Source organism: Thermobia domestica, chromosome 1 (genome assembly GCF_964235325.1).
Source record: "Thermobia domestica chromosome 1, izTheDome1.hap1.1, whole genome shotgun sequence".
Lineage (NCBI taxonomy): Eukaryota > Metazoa > Arthropoda > Insecta > Zygentoma > Lepismatidae > Thermobia > Thermobia domestica.
This window is the reverse complement of record NC_137454.1, coordinates 314479176-314500052: the sequence shown is the minus strand read 5'-3', so window position 1 is coordinate 314500052 and position 20877 is coordinate 314479176. Positions and strand designations below refer to the sequence as shown.

The 20877-nt window shown below is 34.7% G+C and overlaps 1 long non-coding RNA gene across 3 annotated transcripts in view; it reads right to left on the bottom strand.

Moving 5' to 3' along the window:
* Nucleotides 1-380: 380 nt before the first annotated feature.
* LOC145667864 (uncharacterized) overlaps nt 381-20877 on the bottom strand; it is an 80207-nt gene continuing 59710 nt past the window's right edge. Inside the window, exons 2-3 of one of the 3 annotated variants that reach the window (XR_014127918.1) lie at nt 8490-8549; nt 381-845 (exon numbers count right to left, since the gene is read on the bottom strand). This is a non-coding gene — a long non-coding RNA (uncharacterized LOC145667864). The remainder of the gene's footprint in view (nt 846-8489; nt 8550-20877) is intronic. The other 2 variants (XR_014127920.1, XR_014127919.1) reach the window with 2 other exon arrangements.

Below are 20877 nucleotides of genomic sequence, written 5' to 3'. Positions count from 1 at the left end.
TCCTAATCCTGTTAAATATGAATGTACTGATAATGAAAACTGAGCTGTGTAGGCTAAAGATTAGTGTTCTTGCTTTGTTATCTGGATATCACATTCGAATCCGCTGACTGACCACCCTGATTAAAGTTTTTCCAGGATTTTTTCTTCAGTTTCACAGGTGAATGGGGTGGGTGGGTGAAACCTTTAAATATGAAACTGGTCAATTTTCTTTCACTTCTTTTAGCATATTTATTCAGGATTGTTGATTCCATCGTAAACTGGTATCGCAAACTAACTGGAAGTCGTTAAATAAGTAAGTGAGAAGAAAAACGTTGAAAGACAACTTATCTTTCCTTAGAATATTTGTTATTGACAATAGCTGTATGAGTTTCTAATTAAGGATTAGGTATTGTTTTCAAATATATTCTTTTATTTATTGTACATTATCAATCAATATGATACAGTCATATTAAATTAAAACTCACAGGAACTACAAATACCACTCTTAAATTACATACAGTTGTACACACATTAGCATTCACCAACATACACACAAACACATACACATATATATATTTACTGTATATACAGGATCATGAGTCATTTGTTAACTTAGAAGTCTCGTATTGAACGTAGCCAAAAATAACGAGAACTCGACTGAACGTAAATACACAGGACAGAAGAGGCAAACTGGGCTGTACAGGCATTTTGCGCATCAAACTGTTCACTATGTTCTTTTTCCTCTGAAGTACTAGTGCTGCCGCCATTTTGTACTGAAGTTAGTAGTCCCACTCCTCGAATGCCTGATATGCACTTGTGTCTAACTCCAAACAGTGGTCTAAAATCAGGACACCAGCGAGTAAGATCTGAAAATTTAAAAATTATGATAAAATTAGTTACCGTCTATATCAAGCACATGGCAAAAGCACTTTTACATCAATCGAACTAGCTAAATACTTACATGTAAAGTGTTACCATTGGATATGCAAGAAAACATTATTTATAATTTTAACTTTTGATATTTGAAATGTGATGATATAGTTTTGCTAATAAAACATATTACGAGAAAGTCTAGACCAAGAATTTTCGGGTTAGTTGGATGTTATTTGAATTAAAAGACAGTAAACTCTAAATTAGAAACTTAGAAATAATGGCGTTAAAAGCCGACTCACTAACCTCGCATTATTTAGTTGAACTAGTGCTATCAGAGACTTGATTTGTTAAATGCTAGAGTGATCATGCTAGTCTATGCAGTTATAGAACAGCTCTTATTTTATATAGTATTAGAATGTCAATTCTATTAGGATACATTTAAATGTCAATCTACGAATAGACAAGTTCTTTCTTTTCTTTTCCGGAAATCGCACCTGATTTTATTTGTCTGATGTGGGTGTTTATTCTTATCTGCAGAACGTTTTCCAAATGAATTCGTATCTAATTATTTCATCGAATTGACATTCTCTTTATGAAAATTGGCAACGTGTCGCGGATTCAAATCTCATGACCAGTAATCCTGGCAGTATTTTTCAGCTCGTTGTTCCACTGATTCTATAAACTGAATGCAAAAATGATAACGAAATACCGAATAATAAGGCCATAACCTTCATTCGCATTTCTAGTCTTCCATGTACAGACGCTAGGAAGTCAATAACATGGAAACCTTAATTGTTTTCTGGACTGTGTCATATAAGTCGCATTTCTTTAGAATGAGAAAGTGAGGGAAATAAAATCAAAATTAAAAAGTTAAGGATATGTTTGTGTTCAAAAAATTAATGAGAGGTGACAAAAGTAGAAAGAAGAATATTCTGTACTTAACATTCTTAAGTAGAGTGTTTTGTTTAATGGTCAGCAATGCGTTCAAAGAAAATTAACAACACCTCAGAAATCATCTACAAGTACGTATAAGAAGACTTAGATGGTGAAAAATCACTTCCTGATTGTAAATTTCCCTTTTCTAGTTTTCAACCAAACATAAATTCCTGATTCGTCTAAAATTGTTGATGTCCTTAATAACGATAATTGCGTAGCCTATAAGGGATTCGGCAAAACAGGTATAAACTGGATGATTGGATACGTGAAACATTGTGCTATTGGTTACGGAAGGAATGACAAAAGGAAAAATACCGAAGAGGAAGTTACTATTGAAATATTGGGAACAACTAATAGAAGATGTAGGGAAATAAATCTACACCGAAATGAAAAGAATTGTTTGATTGAGTTGACGTTAATAGGGACGTCAGCATTGAGGCTATTCGTCCCCGTCACGATCCATAGGACTACATGAAAACGAACTGCCTGAAATAAAAATTAAATTCAAACATGCTGCAGAGGACAGATAAAAAAAAACTGGAAAGAAGAGGTAAAAGAATAAATATAGAATATAAAAGATATAACACTACAGTAGATAGTAAAGAAAAAACAATAAAACGTAAGAAAAAATAAAATTGCAGCAGTGATAAATAAAAGAAGAAGAACTGAAACAGCTCAGAGAACATGAACAATATCAGATTCGTGCACGCCAAATGAAGTTCAAATCATTCCCCAATACACGGTCCAGTGCAAGCGGCAGTCCATGACGTTCTCTGAGGTTGGAGTATTCGGGGTTTTCGATGAGAATATGCCGAATATTCAGGGGAATAATGAAAAGTATGGCTCAGGATAGGCAAGAGTAGAAAACTTATTCATTGCTATCCCACGAAGCAGAAAGAAGAAGTGCTGTCTTTATCCTAAGTGACTAAAGCCTGTGACAAACATCTTGGCATTTCAGCTAAACGAATAAAACGCAAGCTCTGACGCGACGTTGCCGAGTGCTAAGGGGTGTGGCTATGGCTAAGCAGACAAACTATAGCACGATCAGGTGGCAGAGGATAGACGTGGATGTGTACAAAATAAACGTGGCAATCCCGCTAGCCTCTCATTTGCTAGCAGCGCCGCCTTCTTGGGTTGGGAGCGCCAACGGAACTTGGATCGCCGCCTTCAAATGCCAAGATGTTAGTCACGCCGTTTAGTTCACTTGTAACATAGACATGACCAAAAAAAAGAAAAAAGAAAAAAGAAAAGAAAGAAACTACAAGACAAATAATTGCCATAAATTTTACTACGTCTGATTATCCAGATGGTTCTACAATCACTGTTCCATTGAGCATATTTGATTGTATTCATGATGTTGAATACATTCATTTTTCCTATTGCAGATGTTCAATAAATGTAACTGAAGTTCTTAACTTACTATTTAAAATAGTTTACTTTCTACTTTCAAGAGATAATAAGATTAAAGAAAGCCCTGTCGTCAGGGCCGTGTTTAAAGTTTTTGCCGCCCGGAGCCATTAAGAAATTGTCGTCCCTCAATATCAATAAATACCGGTGTAGAAAGATTGAGACAGTGAACTGAGTAATTAATTTTAAGTAGAAATGGAAAAAATAATATTAAAAAAATACAATAAATAAACCAACTAACTCTATGGCCTATGGGACCCAGAGATTCAATGGTGCGTTGTCAAAAGCTCTCCATTGACTCTGGATCCAGTTTCTACTTTGTATTCCTATTTCTGCGAGATCCATCTTAATATTGTTCTCCCATCTGCGCCCATTCTGGCTACATGACCTGCCCACCTGAGTCTCCTAGACTTGATGATGCTAACAATGTTTGGTAAACGGTATAACCTATGCAGTTCCTCGTTATTAAGTTTCCGCCATTCCCGATTGCCGTTCCTCTTCGGTTCGAATATTCATCTCAGGATTTTATTCTCAAATACTTTCAGTCTACGTTCTTCCCTCAGAGTAAGCGACCATGTTTCACAATCATACAGCACCACAGCCATATTTTAAACTCCAAATTCCTCTACAAAATTCACTACAACAAAAGATTTTGAACTGAATAATAACATGAATTTTCTGCTTTCAGTCGACATTTAATTTCTTTGTGGATTTTGGTCTGTTAATATTGATCCTAGATCTTTGAAACTAACATTTATTATACAATTACACAATATTTATTGTACAATATAGTGTTTATTATTATAATAATATATAGATAATATAATATACTGTATAGTAATAAATAAATAAATGGAAGTAGAAAATAATATATTTTCTCGGATAATATGTAATTTAGCAAAATTTATCTATCCTTGAAGCTTACCGCTCTGGACAATGAAAGGAAATCGAGATTTCAACTGTTCTATATGTTTCATGACTCCTACATTTCAAAAAGCAGCTTTCAGATATTCTAATCTATATGCTTGAATACATATTCTCCAATGTATCGAAATCAAAAATGTTCCAAGGTGTAAGATGGCTCGGTGATGTAGCACTAACTCTGGTGTGAGAGATTCTAGCTCAATCCTGGACCACCTGAGTGTGCTTGGTGGACATCATGTCCGTGAGTTCTCTCCTAGTTTTCTCGTTTACTACCATGTTATAATGCCACCAATTATTATTTCATAATAACCACTCACTTTCATTCATCAACCCTGTCCATCGGCCTACAAGGCATATATATGGGACGTAAAACAAATATAAAAAATATCCAGGTAGACTTTTCCTGTTTTCTTCCTATATTCAAAAATGATAATAATTTACTGAAAGGTGGTAATCAAAGTTTGTATTTGCTCAAAAACGATGCTAACAATTTTGTTTATATCTTATAAATAAATATCCTATTATCAACACTATAGTACGACATCATTAATTTCTTCCAGAAAAACTCAAAGGTATGCATGATTTTTTTCTTTTTTCGGATGATCTTCTTAAACAATTTTAATGATTTCAGTCATATCCAAGTATTTCATTACTAATTCGAGAGTGGGTGATAGCAGAATTTCTCTCTTTTGGAAAATAAACATTTAATTGTAAGGACTTATTTTAAAAATTTATTTTACGATTTTCACGAAAACGGCACTAATAACACAGTCACACACACACACACACACAACAAATTGTTCTGAGCAGCGTACCCCAGGATATGGAGTCGATGTATTTTATTGCAAAGAATCAAAATTTGAAAACCCCAGGACGATTGATCGTGTCATTTTTATGGGCTAAAAACTTAAAGCGATTTTGGATAGAGAGGACACAATTTTTGGCCAATAAAACAAAACTGACACGATCAATCGTTCTGGGGTTTTGAAATTTGGATTCTGTGTAACAAAATTCATCGAATACATATCCTCGAGTCCACTGCACAGGACTTTTATTTTGTGTATGTATGTGTGTGTGTGTGTGTGTGTTTGTGTGTGTGTGTGTGTGTGTGTGTGTGTGTGTGTGTGTGTGTGTGTGTGTGTGTGTGTGTGTGTGTGGCTGTGTAACTTTGTTCTGACCAACAGTTTTCTTACCATGGAAATTAATTCTTTTTATTCTTGATTGTTCAAAGTTTATTTTATTATATAACTAAAGTCATCTATTAACAGAGGAAAATCATATTCAGGGAGAAATTAAATGTCGACTAAAAGCAGGGAATTCGTGTTACTATTCGGTTCAAAATCTCTTGTCGTCGCGAATTCTATCGAGGAATTTGAAGCTTAAAATATACAAAACGATAATCATGCCTGTTGTTCTGTATGGCTGCGAAACATGGTCACTTACTCTGAGGGAAGAACATAGACTGAAAGTATTTGAGAACAAGATTCTGAGACGAATATTCGGACCTAAGAGGAACGGGAATGGGGGATGGCGGAAACTTCATAACGAGGAACTACATAATTTATATGGTTTGCCCAACATTGTTAGGGTCGTCAAGTCTAGGAGGCTTAGGTGGGCGGGTCATGTAGCTAGAATGAAAGAAAGTAGAAACGCTTTCAAAGTCTTAACTGGAAGACCAATCGGAAAACGACCATTAGGAAGACCTAGGCGCAGATGGGAGGACAATATTAAGATGGATCTCGCAGAGATTGGAATACAAAGTAGAAACTGGATGCAGTTAGCTAAGGATAGAAGTCAGTAGAGAGCTTTTGTGAACGCGGCATTGAACCTCCGGGTTCCATAGGCCATAGAGTTAGTTGGTTAGTTAACTAAAGTCATCATTTACATTAATAATTTTAAATCGTAAACTATCGTTCTCTTAACTGCATTTCGACAAAAAATAAATAGAAGGACAAGTTCATACACACACACACACACACACACACACACTCACACACTCATATATATATATATATATATATATATATATATATATATATATATATATATATATATATATATATATATATATATATATATATATATATATATATATATCATAATCAAGGTTATGTATTAGGCTATACGTTTCATTATTTTATTATTATTTTAAAGCGAGGATTTTTCTTTCTTCTTTAGTAGTCTGAGCAAAGAACAAAAACTAACTCAGAGAAACTGGTATGTCTGTTTCAAAGAAGGGCGAGGTTTGTTGCTCAGTAAGCTAATTTACAGATGTAATGTTCTCGAACAAATATGATATAACAGTGTAATCTGGGGTATAAGGCTGGGTTTTATATATCTACTAGCGTCAATTACCCACTTCACTGGGTTAAAATAAGAGAAAAATAGTAATATGTTCCGTTAGTCAATCACTTTTTTTTACTATTACTGAAGCGCTATCTGATATCGGTCATTTTCGATCTTTATATATATATATGTATATATATATATATATATATATATATATATATATATATATATATATATATATATATATATATATATATATATATATATTCTCCCTCTCTCTCCCATTCTCTTTATTGCGGGGCAGAATTTGGATTTAAACGGGATGGGAAGTGTCACTGTTCATCTGAGCGACCCCATAAACTATTGATTCAACACAAATATTGGTCATTTTTGATCATTTTTATGAACCCCTCCCCTCCCCTAAGTCAAAGTGATGTAATAAAAATTATCCCAGATCCAAATCTCGCGTGGTTCAAGAATTACTAATTTTATTTATTTTTTTATATTTCCTCCCTCCTCCTCCCCTAAATTTATAACTGATATCTTTTGTTATATTTGTTTTTATAGTCCTGATTCTAACATTATATTATCTTGTTGAGCCACAATGAGTAAACTAAATTGACATAATATAAAATGTCGTTTATTGTATACCTTCCTTTTATAAACGTTATGATTTTTAAAAGGTAGTTGACATTACATCTAACCTTGCTTCTGTTACCATAGTAATATATAAATATGTCGTCTTGGTGATAACAACAAAACTTACATTGATTTATAATATATATTTTCTTTTTCTTCTTCTTCTTAACTTAGCTGGCTAGTGCATATTTTATAGACAAGATCACACATTTTGCTCAAAGAATACAATTAAAAATACAACATATCGTTGTAAATTCTACTGTCAAAGTGAATAGATAAAAATACTCCCAAGTTCGAACCTCATCTATGTTTAAAATTTGATCGAGATACTGTAGCTTGGGTGGTTCAAGAGATTAAGAGTCAGAAACATACTGACTTTCAATTTTAAAATATAGATTACGAGTTCGAGTCCCGTCTAACTATGTTTTCCAACTGTCGATTGTCTCAAGATACCGAAGGAAAAAATACAAATGATTTTATTTTAATAGCAATAATAAGAGTAAAAAAAAAACTTTACATAGTTTCCTCCCATAATTCGTAACTCTCCATTCCCCCTGCCCCCCCAGTTCTCCGTTATTTGAGTGTTCTCCCTAGTTACCTAATTCTAGGTTTACTCTTTATTACTTACTAAACACGGTTATTATGCGTGCATTTATTACCCACTAGATTTTTGTAGATATTATAAAAAGTAGAATCATTGACCATAAAATATTATATAAATTTAGAAATGAATAAGGGATTGATTGTCATTTTTCTTTTACCCATTTCTGTTCATGCATAAATCAAAGTTAATCTGTTGAACAAGATGTTAATTCCTACACAATCAAACCCGAAACATATTATTAAGCTTACATTCTAATGCTTAATTTTAATCTTAAATCAAAGTTATACATTCCTTATTCGCTAGTTAATAAAGAGATTAATTATTCAACATGAAAAAGAATATATAGCGGATGCAGACAAAACTGGATATTAAAAAAAAAAAAAAAAAAGGTCCTTCAGAAAAGATTTTCTGTCAAGGTTACACAAACACTTCTAGAAATCTGGTAGAACTTGTTCAATAATGACAATAGTTCTCACCAATCTCACTGGAAAACAAAGTTGAAACTCTCTCAAGCAGCAAGCAAATGAAACAAATAAAACTAATACGTTTCGATATACGAGAGACAAAAACACATATTGAAAAAATTCTTGAATGTATTTACTTTTCTATTTTTTTTTTTTAAAGAACTACTTCAAGGTGTTCCACACAATAACTGAATATTGAAATCTGTGAAAGTCGTGGGAACTTGTCTTCAAAGCAAAAGGCTTGATACTAACAAGTAAGCAGCTTCGCCAGAGAAAGAAATAAAAAATACTATTTGTTATTTTACTATAATGCCTTGGTAAGCCTACTTATTTTTAATTAAAAATTTACAGAATTTTGTAAACAAAAAACTCACCGAGATAGCTTCGAAAGAAGTCCAAACACTGACAAATTTATCATAAGCTTCGCGTGCAACCTGAAGAGAAGAAATTATAATATAGGTATTAAATTTTGAAGTATTTACGCGCTAGAACATTTTACACACATAAATTCACATTTAAAAATATTTTATGTATTTTCTTTGTATAAAACGAAAGGACGTCCTTTAATTTCTGTATTTCAATAATTTCCCCATCTTGAGTTCCCTTCTGTATTTCACTAGCTGGTTCGCAAATCTCCGAGATCCTTTAACATGCAGTAATGTAAACTGTAAAGTGAATCACGTTGGAACGTTTCCTTACCACGCTGGATCACTTTTTCCTAGATTACTATGATTTATGCTCACTTCAAAGATAACATTTTTCTTTATTGTTTCCTAATTTATTATTTTTTTCTTGCTAGTTGCATTCTCAGGCTCATTCTTATAATGATGTATGCAGAGGAAGTTTTTGGGTCTTAAGTCCTCCTTCAACAAGACATTATGAAAAGACATGTTTACAAAAATTCTGAAATGATATGAGGCTCGGAGCCATTTTGCCACTTCTTTGATGACATTTTGTGTATGCCACTACTTTGTGTATTGTCGCAGTATAAAACCACAAATAAACGAAACATACGATAGATTCTTGGTTTCCTAGCTGAATCTATTGTATATACTGATACAAGTAGTAGAAGAAGTAGTAGCTGAATTTTAAACTTTGCAGATTAGGGCCCTTGTTAGGAAGTTAGGTCTGTAAATATATGCAAACTCTTGAATTAAAAATGGTTTTAAAATCAAGATCAAATAAAAATGCTCGGTGTTCTAAAATACCATTTTCGAGACAATCGTTTAAAATAAATTAGTCGTCAATTTTTCTTTTTCTTTTCTTAATTTTCATGTCTACCAAACTAAATAATATCACTTTGTTGTCATATTGGTTAAAATACGATAGATATACTCGAGATAAATATCTAACAAATATAGTAAAGATGGATAAATAATTCTTTATCACAAAATTATATACATATATAAAAATGCAAGTGACTATGTTTGTGACTTCATACCCCTTGAACCACCCAACCGATCTCGATCAAGTTTTCAACATAGATGAGGTTCGGACCTAGCACGTTTTTTTTTTTTTATTTTTTCACTTTGACGGTGCAACTTAGGGTACGAGGGAAGATATTTAAAAATGATCGAAAATGACCGATATTAGTGTCGAATCCATGGTTTTCGAGCTCCCTGAGATGAACAATGACACTTTTCATGTCGTTAAAATTCAAATTCACCCCTTTATGTCCAAAATGAAACGTATTCTTCCCGTGCGAAAAACGGATGTTCTGCTAAGTTTAACATATTCGTCAATCTATATGACAAGTACTCAGAGTTTTTTTTTTTTTTTAATATAAATAAGCTCAGTTTAAGCTACAATATTTTGTAACTCTTCTCAATATCTCAGATTTCGAATTTAATGGACTAAAGTCAATTGATTCTTATTTTATAGTTTAGTACTCATATATCTACATTTTTAAAACAATATTTGTTAGAGTACATGTTGTTTACGGAACAATACTACTACTACTACTACTACCACTACTACTACTACTACTACTACCACTACTACTACTACTACTACTACTACTACTATAATAATAATAATAATAATAATAATAATAATAATAATAATAATAATAATAATAATAATAATAATAATAAACTTTATTTTAGTGCTGAGAACAACTGAAATGAAGCAAAAATGTAGCACTTTGTCAGTCTACAACATTATTTCAACACTAAAAAATAGTAAAAGAGATAATGATCAACTTTTTAACATGAATTGATAATAAGATAAATTCTGACAGTGTATTTTATGTCAATTGCTAAACACTGAGACGTCAAAATTTAAAAGTAAAGACTAAGACAACTACTAAGTTACAAATTAAAAATTCTAAAATAGAGTCATATTTTAAGATATCCGTCTATTATAGTTTGTAAAAGGCTAGAGAGTAAAATATGGTTCCTATTATGTGGTTGCAATAAAATGTTTACCCTTGTACAGTCTGCAGCAAAAAACCTGCAACATGAGCATGTAAGTTTATTGTGAAACGATCAAGTCTTTTGCTCCAAAATAAACGTGCAGGGGAGGATGCCGACGTTTCTTCTGGCGTAATTCGTGCCACTTAGACGTTATGTTGATTCCCTGCGCTGTTAGGTGTAGTTTCACGATAAATTTACATGCTCATGTTGCAGGCTTTCTGCTGCAAACTGTACCGTACATTGAAATTTTTTAATCCACATTTTAAAAAAATATATAGTCCTAATTACATCGGTTGTCAAGTATCTTTTCTACAAATACAGAGTCAATTAATTTTCTCCTGTCAGCCAGTGGTTCCAATTTAAACCAGTTGAGAATACTTCAAGAGCATTGCCAGAACGGACTTAAAAAGAATGGAGAGATGAAGCAGGAAGGATAACTGTGTTTATTCCTAGATGTAAAAATAAATCATTTTATCCGCACCTTCTCTTTCTTGCAAAAATTAGCAAAACATCATCTCTCTATGACTTACAGTTCTCGAGATATGGCTGCTTAAATATCTAGAAATACGAAAGTTTTGGCCAATATCTGGAGAACGGTGGTCAGTTGACCAGTAGACAGTTAATCAGTGGCCACCGGTTACTATTTAGTACCAAAATGTTCACCATCCTCTTAGGTATTGATCAACATCAATATCATCTCTCTACAACTTCAGGTTCCCGAGCTATGGCTCGTTAAATATCTAAAACTTGGCCATTTTTAGCCAATATCACGGGGACGGTGAGTCATAGAGAGATGATATTGGCGTTAATCAATACCTAAGAGGATAGTTAACATTTTGGTACCGATATTAATTGGTGGCCACTCTCCAACTGACCATTGGCTAAACCAGTGGCTAGTTGGACAGTGGCCACCGGTTACTATTTGGTACCATAATATTTAGTATTCTTTTAGATATTGATCAACACCAATATAATCTCTCTATGACTTACGATTCCCGAGATATGGCTCTTTAAATCTCTGGAAGTCGGTCATTTTTTTTTCTTTTTTTTGGCAAATATCTCGGGAACACTACGGGTGAAGCGAAAAATTTAATCACTTTCTCTGATAATTTTTTATGCTCTACCGAATGCAGGGTTCAAAATTAAAAAAATCGCAACTAACAGACAGACGGACACACAGACATAGAGAATTCACTAACGAACTTTTTAAGTTAGTTGAATATATTTTCCAGTATTACTACTCCTAGCCCTCCTCCTCCTACTACTACTGTACTGCTATATCTACTACCATCACCGCTAATAATAATAATTACAATAATAATAATAATAATAATAATAATAATAATAATAATAATAATAATAATAATAAGTTTCACAGGGAGAAATGAAATGAAATCTGTCATTTAACTTCTATGTTTATGCCCTTTATTATGAAGTAAACTGATAATCCATGAACATGAATGATCATGAAATAATTGAAATGAGAATTTAGTAGGAAACAGGAGAACCCCGAGATAAATCAATGACATGATATTGTCCACCGCAAACTCATATGCTTTGCTATTGATTCATGGACCTCTTGGACCAAAGGTGGTACCTCTATCACTAAACTGCCTTGCCTAGTAAGATGTAAACTTCTAAGTTGGTTGGGACACGTCGTTCTAGTAGGGAAAACTTTGGAATGCAGAACTTTTGGGTAGAAAAAGAATCTGGAAGAATAATATAAGACAAAATCTTCACGAAAAAGGGTAATAACAATTCGGACTAGATTGGCTGAGACGATTCAGTGAGATTTTGTTTCTGTGCCGATGAACCTTTAGGTACCAACTTAAATCATACAAAGAGTGAGTTGCGTAACAGTAAAAGGAATAATATAATTAGTCATATTGTACGAGCTTTCATTGTTTTTGCTACAGTACTCTCAATTCCTTTAATAGTACGGCAATGAGACCGGTAGTAATCATTTCACAATCTGGTAAACACACGATTACGTCAACTTTCTATCCTCTTTATCCCAGGTCAAAAAATCACCGAAAGTAATTAGTTGCCTTACAGCGTTATTTTGATCGCCGTCGTCCAATATGAAATACATGTTCTCATTCTTTCAGAAATTGGGTAACTGGGTAAGAAAATTGGAGAGGAAGTTGTCTGTGTTGATTGCATCGCAATATCAAATAATATTCTGCGGATTTCGTAATATTTAACTTTTCAGTATACGAATGCAAATTTACACTATGTTTTAAAAAAAAAATGAAACGGAAGAAAGATGATAAATTAACAGTACTCTGGCTTTTCTCATTGAATGTTTAAGTTTTTCGATATATTGAGTCCAATATTCATAAGATTTGGTGGGTTCATTGAACTGAAGTTAAGTATTTCTTTCAGCACCGAGGCTGCATGAATGGAATCCGAACAACGGGAATATCTCATAAGTGATTCTTCCAGCTGGTATACTTCCGGGAAGACTGTGCTTCTCGAGAGTTGGTTGACATCTCTTCCCCTCTCAGAATTAATAAAATTAAATTACAATTGAAGGCGTTCTTTACCAAATAATATCTCACTGCAGCTCCCTTTGTATTTTGATTTTTCCATTCCGAAAAGATTTTCTGTAATAAGCCTGGCCGTAATGTGTCCAATGAACCTGCGCTTTTTATATGGAAAAACAATTCCCCTTAAATATCTTAAATATTCGATATTTCGTTTTTTCACATGTTTCTGAACATAACTCATAATGGGCGCAACAACCGGAAAGCCCTTATTAAGGCGTTAATTAGGGTTTCTTACCACCAACCTTTATAACTTCAATATCTTCGTTTGTAATTAAATATCACTTTCATTTCAGAAACTATCAAAGATTGAAATTGTTTAAGATGCTTAATGAATAAAATAGTTGGATAATGAAGTTACTAGATGACTGAGTGATCCAAAGATTATTTTTAATACACTCGTGTCCACAAGTTAAGGGACACCATGGAATTGTGACACGTGAATGAAGACAGTGAACTGATTTCAAGATACAGAATCGAACGTGTGGTAGAGATATCAGCGACCACGCTAAAAGTTATAGGGCACATACATCAATCACGTTTGACATCGCCTGAAACGTCCAGTATTGTGTTTGATCACCCGATGCTAGTGTTCCCAGACTGCAGAGAAGACCAGCCAACAACTAATACCCCAATACATCCTCCATCTTCCACAAACACCCCTTCGAAGTCATCCATATTCCCGGGTGCTTGATTTCGTGTTACAATCGGACCTCTAAAGGGCATCTCAGACGTTCAGTAGAAGTAAGAACCGGGAAACGTGTTGACACCAGAAGAAATATCAATTACACAGCCTAAATAGTTATAAAGTAAGCAGACACGAGCCTCTCGCGCCTGATTGAGCTCGAAGTTATCACTGGTTTCAATCTCTCGTATCAGTAACTACGTTCGCAAGGTGTAAGTCCATAGCGCTTTACTACTGAGTAATCACTGCTTCTCATCTATACACAATACAATAGTAAAATAAAAATTCAAGTTTAACAGTTAATAATAATTTTGTTGTGTATTTCGTTAACCACGCTGTGCACTATCGTTCCGCTAGTGTTATAATGAATGAGATTCATCTTAAAATGTGGTGTGATTTTCGTATAATATAGAAATTTTCATTTCACAAAAAAAAAAAAAAAAAAAAAAGTTTTACTTGAATCTCTCAAAAACTACACAAGAGAATTTACGCTGACCTACGTTATTTTGTCCAACGCAATAACGTCAGTTGATTGGTACTTATCTCATCTCCGGAATATTTCCCCAGTTAGGTAAGTATCCTATTAGGCATAATATTGTATTACATACGCAATACTTCGAACAAGAAAAGAATTGAAATTTTGAAAATATAACGTAATTACTGAATCACTAGTGTTTATTGTTTTCTTCTTGAACATAATGCAAATTCGTGCTTTTAAAGAAGCTTTTATTCATTCCATGACAACAGTAGCGTACGCAGTATTTCATTAAGGCGGTTTCAAGTTCCCAGATTCATAAAATGTCAGGTTCTATACAAATTTTAATAGGTAAATATTTATTTTTGCATAATATCTTCCTTAAAGAGAGTAGGGGTTAAACCCGAAATCCCCCCTTGCGTGTGCCCCTGCAATGTAAGCTATATTAATAATATACTACAACAATAAAATAATCCTAAAGTTATTTCGAAGTGAAGCCTATACTCTTCTATTTTCAATAGTAGCAACTTGGTAATTAGATCGACAATAATACAATGGTACAGTATACATCTAAAGATACGAGAATTTGCAAGACCCACTCAAGGCCGGCACCAATGATGATTTGTGGTGGAGTGGGCAATATCTCTGTCTATTGGTTTTCTCTAAGTGTTCTCTCTCGACTCACTTTTTATTATCATTTCAATGGTATTTCATTTGAATTCGTTAGCATTTGTTAATCATTCTTCCTTTACACTTATACAGACCTACTGGAAATACTAGTTCATTAGAGGAGGAAAACTTGTGGTTTGAGGACACACTCTTACCGTTTAAACCAGTGGTTCTCAACCTTTCTTGACTAAGATACGCTTTACTAAATGCTCACGACAAAGCGTTATACTTATTTGATTTTCTATTAATAATAACACATTGGACCCTCCGGGTACGAACTTAATTCGTTCTGTAACGCCATTCATAAACCAAAATGTTCGTAAATAGAAATTCTATTTCCTATTGAAATAATTATAAATACAGATCATGGTAAGTCTCCATTTTTGTTTTAACTGACTTCAAAATAAGGAGGTTCTGAATTAGACCTGTATGTTTGTATATAAGTATGTTTGTATGTATGTATGGCTGTGCGCGATTATCTCGAGAAACGTTGGTTATATTTTGATGTCGTTTTTCACTAATCGAATAAGTTATTCCCAAGGAAGATTCATACTATAAAACATTAGAAAAAGTAATAATTAATTAATTATTTTTTAATAAAAAGCCAAATAATTCCAACAACGTCTGTGAAAAAAAAAACATCCTAAAATATACTGCAACCAGAAATCCAGAAGCAAAGGCGGGTTGCGTACAACCAAGGGTTGAGTTGAGTTGATTTTAGTTTAGCGTCCCTTTCAGCAGCGAGGCTATATGAGACGTGGACCTACTGATTAACGTGGAATCCGAACCACATGAGCTCCCGCCGGGAATCGAACCCGGGTCTCCCACGCCAAAGGCGCGTACGCTAACCGCTTAGCCACGAGGGAGCTCACGTACAACCAAGGGGTAAGAGCACTTTTTCAGCTAGTTTCAATCCGAATGATTTAATGGATGTTTAGGTAATGGATGGATGTAATGGATGTTTAGGTCATTCCGATGTCATGATTGTTTACACGCCGGTCTTACTCAACTTTTGACAGAATATCTTCATTTTTTTTTCGTGGTTGGTCGTCCACTGCGAGAGAAATCTTTGAGATAGACATTTCCAGAACAAAAGCGACTGTTTCATTGATTTTTGTGTCTATGTTCCCTATTTGAAGTGCCTAAATATCTGCAACCTACTTAAAAAAAAAAAAAAAAAACTATAGGGAGTCACGATAGACATTGGTAGGGATTTACATTTGATTTCAAGAGTCGGACGTTTGATCCCAGGCCATGTGAGTTCGTGACAAATGGCATTAAGAGAGAAAGAAGGAGCGAGAGAGATTCAAATATGGAGATTGAGAGAGATAAATTCAAGTATGCAAGCTTTATTGGTCGAGTATCCCAAAATGTTTTCGTAAGCCGAGGAAAAAATTATTCACAAAACTTTCTAAATCGAATTGTTCGTGAAATGAGGGTTCGTAACTCGAGGATTCATTGCATACTTTATAATAGTGTAACACTACAACTTTCTATAAAAGACTGACCATTGTTGTTGAGCACTGAGGAGCGCGGTGGCTCAATGGTAGAGCGTTCACCTCCGGTGCTTCGGGTCCCTAGTTCGATCCCACCTCGCGCCGTGTGGAATTTGTGGTGGACAAACATCGTGTTCGTGGGTATTCTGCGGTTTCTCCCGTTTCCTCCCACTTTCTTCATTCTACCATTTCATTTATTTTTCATCACCACCGTCTCCTTTAGCCTAACCGGGGGACGTAAAACTTAAATATTTCATTTTCATTTCTATGTAGCACTGAGCATTGGAGGCATTGACTGGTACACTCTGTCTCAATATTAATTTTAAGTAATTATTTAAAATTTTATGATTTTTAAATTCTAAAATTTCGCGACACATCCTATGAGACTGCGTGACTCACCGGTTGGGAACCACTGGTTTAAATTATTGTTCAGTATAATTTATAGTGACATGGAAAACTTAGAGAACGCTCAGAGATAACCAGAAAAGTCGAAAGAATAGTCAACTATATCCTAGGAGTAACTCTCGATATAGAATTAGCATTTGATAAGACGAGGCACGTCGGTCTCTTGCATAAAATACATCAATAATTTTTCCGTCTGCTCTGATCCTTCCTGGAACGCTGGATAGTCAGAGTGAAAGTAAGCACTATCATTTCCACTATACACCACATCAGTGAGGAGTTCCTCAGGAATCGTGTACCTCTCCTCTGCTCTACTCAAAAGGAACGGACATGAACCTGTCATCCGGATATCCGAATCAAATCTAGTTCATTCGATAAAAATAACAAAGATATGTTCATATATAAAAAATTTGGTGTCATGGACAACGGAGTAAGTCCCTAGGCCCCATTAACCCTATTAGTATAAAGAAAATCGTAGACTCGCGGTAAAATAGCTATTACATTAACACTGTTTATTGGACAGTCATGGTTTATAGTTCATTCTTCGGCATGAAACAAGCTTTCCAGAGGAGCTATGTATTGGAGCCCATAACATATTTTAAAGGGAAAATTGGGAGAATGTTGGGAAAATTCCTTCCAAACATCCCTCCAATCAACTTCGGACCCCTCTAGAGTAGCCCCGGGTAAAAGCGCACAATCCAAATGTATCTCGAAAAATACTATTGGGGATAAGAAATGTGTGTACCAAGTTTTGTATTGATAGACGGAATAGATATGAGGGAAAAGCTTGTATACCAATACACGCATCGGCACGGGCATCCAACATTTGATACGCACAGATCTAGCTTCAAGTCACCTTGATCTCCTTGACAAGTAGACGACTAAATGGAAAACGATCGTAAACACTTAGAAAACACAAATGACACACTCCGCATAAATACTGCCAACCACCAGAGCGCCTTCTACTTCAAGGACTTCAACTCCAACCAGGATAACCTATCTTATAGTTTACCTGAACATTGAAGTACTATTATAAGATCATCTTCAGAAGACAGCACGAAAGGCCATACTGTGACTTCAAGCCAATTATAGTCTTCGACCCAATATTTCAGCACAAAATCCGAATTCGCAAGATTACAACTACTCTACGCTCATCCTGGGAATATACATCGCTATTCTACAAAGTACCGTTCAAAGAGTTCAGAAAAAAAGAAACTTCAAGAAAAACTTATAAAAGACGACGTTTTATATTAGAACAACGCTCCTAACCACAAGTTAGAAGTCGCCATGGTAGCAAATCACGATTACTGCTTCTAAGAAGGCTCCATTTACCTCATTCGCCCGATTTGAGCCCTTCTAATTGCATATGTTTCCAAATCTCAAATGAAGTTCGAAGATGTTCATTTTGATACCGATGATAACATCATGCGTGCCGAAGATGACCGGCTTTGACAAAATGTCTTCTACTAGCACATAAACATACTTGAACGTCAATGGCCAAAGTGCTTTGAATTGGCACTGTCAGGGGATCGTGTTTTAAAGTAATACTATACTAAAATTTTCAGAGGACCGTGATGGCTCAGTGGTAGTGTTTGCCTGTGGTATATGGTGACCCTGGTTCGGTCTCAGCTCGCGCCAAGCGTGCTTTGTGGTGGACAAACACCGTGTACTTTCTAATCAAGCAAACTATCCAATCTGACAGTGTAAAATGCCTAGTACACTGTAAATATGCCCTATAACACAATAAATTTTCACATTTCTAGTTTAAAATTTGTGCATTCAAATTGAATCGGGTGCTACAGGTTTTGCTTATTGCTTCCAATATCCGTTAAATCGAGGTCTGTAAAACCGAGGATGAGTGTACTTTACGTATTACTAATATTTATTCGAGTATTTTTCTAAGAACCCAAAAATGGACTATTAACCTTTGAGAAGCGTGAATAAAAATGAAAAAATCATTTTTGGCATAGACTATATCTGTATCATACTACAGACTACATAGAAAATATTGTTATTTACTTTTACTATTGGTTTTGTACATGATTTTTCTCACTGCTCTAAGTAAATACATTACATCAGATGATAGCCGTAATCTTTGCTACGACGTGCTTTCACTCTGAAACCAGCTGGAAGGACGAGAAACAGAGAGGTAACGTTTAAAAACTTAGTTTCACCAAATTTGGCTTTGTATTCATTGGGACACAATGGGTTAAGTAGACGAATCCACTGCATTTGTTGCTGTTTGTATTCAATACGAGAATCCACTCCGGGTCTGTCGCTAGTGTTATCACACGTCTTGGTTTTGTCGGGACAGTTCCGACCTCGGAGGAGTTCCGGGACAGTTCCGACATGGTTATCTTTGGACTTATAAATGTCTGAACATTCATGCATATTGATGAAGTTGGTATCGATTATTATTGATTTTGCAACAGTTTCATATGGTTATATAGAAGTTAGGTAGCAACGAGTCCGGTTTAAACAAAACAAAACAAAACAAACAAAAAAAAGCTCACTTTGTAACTAATGAAGATCGAATTCTCAAGGCAGTAACGAGTAACCAGTAATATACATTTAATTCTAAGCGGCATCACCAGCAATATCCCTCGGAATTGCAGCACCTGAAGCAAAAACAACAAACAATACTCTTCCAACATCAATTATAATGCTATACCCCTTTTCCCTTTCCCGAATAGCTGCATGAAGTGTTCCTACATTTTGTTTTATACAAGTAACAAAAAAATTAAAGCGTCTTGACCTTTTCCTTTCGAAAGGTGGCTGCCCTAGCTATAGCTCTAATAGACGAGCAGGTAAACCATATTAATACACTAACAGTGGTATACACCATTTTGATAGCCAACGTATTTACAAGGAAGGTCACAATTATGTAGCATGTTTATAAAAACTGGTATAAACATAAATAATTTCTCAAGGACGCTGTGAAATATAAATAAAAGTATCTGAATATGTTTTCCATAACATCCAAACAAACAAATCCCAAGAACACAAACAAAGATACAATTAGTAATAGACTTTTTTTTTTTTTTTTTTTTGGAGAACACTACCAACATTTAAGTGTATGTTTACGTCCAACACAAGGTAGATGTAATAAACATCGGATCTACCACACAAGGTCAGATTCATTACTGGATACAGGAAACTCGTACAATATTGGAGTTTGCCTTGTCTTTTCCTTAACTGTTTACAAGGAAATGCCGGGTGTCCATAAGTATGGACACAAGGAAAAAAGAAATTCTAAGAAAAAAGTTGCACGTTTACACAAATGTTATTGTTCTGGAGTGAACTTAGGGTTGCCATATTTCAAAAATGAAAATCCGGGACGCAACTAAATTACGAGAATCTTTGAAATGCTTAAAATGAAAATAAGTGTTTATACTAATTTACTTTCTTCCAATTAGATAGAATTGTTAAAGTATTACGTAATGACATTTTTAGTCATATTAGTAGACCTCCTCCTCCCTAGTTTAGCAGACGTAAGCAGATGATTTACCCCTCCCCCTGGTAAGCACAATGCTTTATATATATATATATATATATATATATATATATATATATATATATATATATATATATATATATATATATATATATATATATATATATATATACAGATGGTGATCAGAAAAATGGAAACACCTGAACGAAATTGCAACTTACCAGATTAATATGGTGTCGGGCCACCTTTCGCCCTCAGAACAGCCTTGATGCGACGTGGGATGGAGGCATAGAGATCGTGAATGGTAGCAAGTGGAATTTTACACCATTCCTCGTGCAGGGCATCGGCCAGTTCTGTGAGAGAGGATGGAGGTGGAAATCGTCGCCGGAGTCGTGTTTCCAAGACGGACCACAGATGTTCAATTATGTTGAGATCTGGGGATTGGGCGGGCCAGGAGAGGTGTTGAACTTCATCCCGATGTTCCTCAAACCACGCTACAACAACGCCAGCTGTGTGAATGGGTGCATTATCATCCTGAAAGATGGCGTCATTGTCCAAGAACAACATCCGGACCATAGGATGCAAGTGGTCTCCTAAAATTGCGACATAATCGTTGGCAGT